At 53.1% G+C, this 4,747-nt stretch overlaps 1 long non-coding RNA gene across 1 annotated transcript; it reads left to right on the top strand.

Annotated features, from left to right (window-relative positions):
- The first annotated feature begins 350 nt into the window (after positions 1 to 350).
- LOC146757181 (uncharacterized) lies at positions 351 to 1,350 on the top strand. The gene is made up of 3 exons (XR_014937089.1): positions 351 to 642; positions 776 to 886; positions 1,199 to 1,350. It is a non-coding gene; the product is annotated as an uncharacterized LOC146757181 (long non-coding RNA).
- Positions 1,351 to 4,747: the final 3,397 nt, after the last annotated feature.

Consider the following 4,747-nt stretch of genomic DNA (forward strand, 5'->3'; position numbering starts at 1 on the left):
TCTATGCCTTCTCTGGAGATTGTTTTACATGGCCTGGAGAGAGTATCTGGAAAGCTGCTGAGTGCCAGCCAACTGCCCACCTGGCTTCTCTGCAGCTTTGCAACTTTTGACCCAGGTCTGAGTGCCATGTCATCACCTGAGCCCCTTCCAGTCACTGCAGGTCCCTAAGGAAGAGAGAAATTACAGCATACCATGTCATGAGATTTTACTTCCTTTGAGAGATGCCAGCTCACAGTCCTAATGTCAGCCAGGCGCGTCTGCAGGTGTGAGTGAGAATGCACACCTGTGTGTGTGTGCCCTGCCCTCGCACAATGCCCTGGTCCCATTCAGTGATGCCATTATGCGTTTAGGTAAGCTGCAGTGTGTGGTGAAAAGTTCTCATTCTTTGGTTGCAGAAGTGCCTCCAGGGAAGGCCGTGCTAAATCCTTAGTTGTGCTGGAACCCCACAGGCATCCCAGGGGTGGCTGTTGTCGTTACTGACTTCACTGAAAAGACCGTTCAGTTTAATACCTTGTTTGTCTGAAAGTTATCTTAATGCTTTCTGTTTAGGTCCTGAGAAACAGAAAGAGGCCCTGGAAACAGGAAAATATCTGCAGACACTGCCCCCTCTGCTAATGAAAATCATGAAGGACAAAGCACGTGGTAGGTGTATTTCCGTCTGTTCCCTGAAAGGCTTGTGAAAATGAATTTCTAGAAATACATGTGGAGAAACTGCACCATCTTCCTGATGAGAAGCAGTTACTTACAGTCCCACTCCCTTACCTCCTTTCTAAAGAGACAGGTGGAGCACCTATGCGCTGGCTTGCATTTTGGAACGGCAGAGTTCGCACACTGACTGTCCCCCTGAGAGTAATAGAGGCCATGCACACAACAACTGTCACTCCAGGTAAGGGCCGCTCATAGAGCTCCGTGGCCGTGGTTAGAGGTTGCTCCCCTCCCACTGCAGCCAGTTCCCAGGGACTTAGGAACTTTGTCCTTTTGGGAACTAGGCCACCAGAACCACATTCAGCAGATAAGGAGAGGAAACAGGACCCTCCATAGTACCTCCTGTGCACAGACCCTGCATTCCAGAGCTTGCTGTGCTTCCCCTGAGCCACCAGGCACAACAGCAGCCCGGAGCGGGATCCTTCCTGTGGTTGTTCTTGTCCATGTCACTCAAAGCAGCAGCTGGTGAAACAGATCCACATTGTTTTTCCAGGTGCGGATGGTGAGGAACACGCAAATGCCGCAGACAATAATTTTATCGAGAAGTACTGCCTGGGATTTGGTGTGGCTATCTTCGTTACCATGCTGATGGCAATGTTTTCGTGCTATCGTCTTGTCCGACAACGGAGGCAGATAAACCAGTGAGTTCTTGTTCACCCCCAACCCCATCCTGCCCCCTCTCTTTACTATAGGGATCCTGTGAGCAAGGAGGCATTTCTAGTTAAAGCAGCATAGAGAAGCCAGTTAGTTGTTGCCTAACACTGTCTGAGATTGACACTGTCAGACATTTAACTGGCCTCGCCATTCCTGCTGCATGTTCTTACTGCTGGGCCTGAGACAGGCCCGGAGCTGAGAGTGACTCTATCATGCACTGTGAGGAAGGAGAGCAGGGGGTTCTCCTGTGCCCTCAGCACGTTTCTCTCCCTGCAGGCGCCTTGCTGAAGATGCTGCAGTCCAGCATATTGCCCGCAGCAACCTCACACTTGGACAAACAGCTTGCTCGCCTCAGTGCGCCGCACAGAAAAGACGTGGCACAAACAACCGGTGCCTGTGCAGTGACAATCTGCCCACCAGCCGCAGAGCACCACCAGAGCGGCCCCTGCCAGGCTTGACGGCTGTCGGGCTCAGCTGCCCCCAGTGCAGCCCCCATAGCCCACCAGCCCAGGCTCCGTGGCCCCTGGGAAGTACATCAGGCCCAGTGGCCCCTATCCACCTTGGGCATCAACACCTCTTTCAGGGGACAGGAGGGACCCACCTGGTTTGGAAGCTTGCAGTCATCGGCTAGCACCCAAACAGCAGCACCCTGGCATCAACACCACCCTCCCGTCCCCCACCACCATCCTTCAGGGGTTGGCAGTGGCTCCCTCAAAGTGTCACCCGCAGGCAGCCACTGCCTCAGGGAAGCCTGAGAGGCCTGTCAGCCTCCAGCACCATCTCTGCCCTCACCCTCCCCTCCACCATCCATCAGGGGATGGAAGCGACCCCAGCAGAGTATAGACCTGGGGACATCATCCAACAGACGGACGACCATTGCCTGGGGGAAGCCAACTGGCCCAGCAGCCCCCTGTCCCCCCCAGGAACTGTCACCAACTTTCCTTCACCATCCTTCAGGAGGTTGGAGCAGCCCCCACAGGGTGGCAGTTTGAGGGCATCATCCGACACCCAGAAAACCACAGCCAGGGGAAAGCATACCAGGCCCCACAGCTCCCAGCCCCCCACAGCACCAACTCTGCCCTCCCGCTCCTCTCCTCCATCCTTCAGGATGTGGGAGTGGCCCCCCCCCACAGGGTCGGCATGGGGGCAACACCTGTAAAACCTCTACCTGGAAAAAGTATGACAGGCCCAGCAGCCCCAAGATCCCCCCAGCACCACCTCTCTCTTCATGCTCCTCTCCACCATTGGTCAGGGGGTGGGAGCATCATCACTGGTCAACACAACAGGGGGTTCTTTCTTTAACATCCTTATTACACCTTCTGAACTGAGTATACCTTTTCTACAAAAATTCTCAGCACCACAGATGATCATATTCAAAACATCTATAACTATATGGAATATAGATATTGTAAATTAATTCAATAAAGTTCAACAACAAAACAAAATAACCAAGAAGCTGCTTCCTTCAAAAGGCAGAGTATTCTGACGAGGAGAAAACAGCAATACTAACATCACGTCACAGCGTTGCCATCAGGGCTCAAGCTAAGGCAGCCAGCTGACCAGGGCAGAACTTGTGTTAGATGCTGCTCAGTGACAACACCCAGAATGAAGTAGCAAGGATGTGAAGTGTAGGAGACTACTTGCGCTTATCACATTCTGTCTGCTGTAACAGCACTACTCAAAGATTTCTAATCGGGCCAAGATCTTTGTGAAGCAGCAGTTTGTTCATTACTGCCATCATGGCCGCACACCCCTACTGACTGTTGGGCAGGGCTGCAGTGGAGAACGCCCTCCACACGCAGTCCTGGGCAGGCAAGGGCTGTCGGTGCACAGTGCCACACGCTCCTTGCCATCTGCACACACGTGGGCTGGCTTTGCACTGCCAGGCACATCGTCTCGCCTGGGCACTGCAGGTCCTCGCTTGGTGGTATGCAGAGACAGCGGGGCCAACAGATGAAGTTATCTGTGTTGTGTGCAATACTTGTATGACTTGGGAGCTGACAATCCTTGTGGTTCTCTGTCCTGCTCCAATTTATAGGAAGGAGAGGAGGTCCATACGTGTATGCCTGAGCATGGTTCAAATGTTGGAGGACGGACGCTATTACGATTTAGGGTGATTAGGAAGGGAAGGCGGGCAATAGAAAAGACAGGAAAAAGAATCAAGGAGTCTTTATAGGAAGCAAGAGGGAGAGAGAGTCACCACCATGGATCTGACGTGTTTAGTAGTTCAGTCATTGATCTTCAGTAGTGGTGGGTCATCAGGAGTTGTTGTTCCGCTGACGATGACTGTGACCACGGCAACAGTTTCCAATGATAGTATAAACTTACAAATAAGTCCAGCGTGGTTCAGTCAGCTCTCCTTGGTGTGACAGCTCAAATCCAAAATGGTTGAGTCAGCTCTCCTTGGAATGGCAGCTTCTGGCTCTGGGATCTCATCTGGACCTTGCCAGCAGACAAGAGGGAGCAGGGACGCCCACCTGCTTCTTGTTCTTCACCGGACACGATGGTATCATTCCCCAGTTTTCCCATACCAATCTGGAGCCAGATCTTCTGCCAGTAAACACTTCTGAGCACCCTCTTCTGGAGGTGAACAGCTCTGGAGGAAGGTGCTTTCAAATGTCCACAAAGTGATGTTGATTGTCACACAGTAGCACCCATCACTTGCCTCCTCCATAAATCAGTTACAGTCTTGTTGGTGAACCTGAAGACAAAAGGTCAGCGCGCTGGGACAAGCAGCCACACACCAGTATCACAGAGTCACAGAATGACCCAGGTTGGAAGGGACCTCATGGATCATGAAGAACAAACCCCCCTGCCTGGCAGGGCCACCAAACATACACCTTTACTAGATCAGGTTGCCCAGGGCCCTGTCCAACCTGGCCCTGAACACCCCCAAGGACAGGGCATCCACAACCTCCCTGGGCAGCCCGTTCCAGGGCCTAACCACTCTGCTAGTAAACAACTTTCCCCCTAACGTCCAACCTAAATCTTCCCTCTTTCAACTTAAATCAGTTTCCCCTTGTACTGCTATTACCACCCCCCTCCTCATCCTATGTGGAACACCAGTGCCAGCAGTGCGGCCGCCATTTTAGAACCCTCTCCACGTCACCTTGGTCACCGCTGCCGCGCGCAACGCACTCGCCTCTGACAGCTGTGGCAGTTAGCAGCCATGTCGGCAGCTAAGAGGGCTAGGGTAGAAGTTTTCCCTGTTTCAGGCGGGAGGATGGAGCTGGGGGCCCTAGGAGTGAGAAGGAGGAGGGGGCCCGCCATGACCACCAGGCAGAGGAGCCCCCCTGCAAAGGGGCACATGTGGGTCAGATCTATGAGGCAGGGGCTGAGGTGGGTCATATCTATGGGGCAGGAGCTGCTGTGGGGCTGATGTGTGTCA

This window comes from Coturnix japonica, chromosome 24, assembly GCF_054131305.1.
Source record: "Coturnix japonica strain WE chromosome 24, WE-NBRP24, whole genome shotgun sequence".
NCBI classification, from domain to species: Eukaryota; Metazoa; Chordata; class Aves; order Galliformes; family Phasianidae; genus Coturnix; species Coturnix japonica.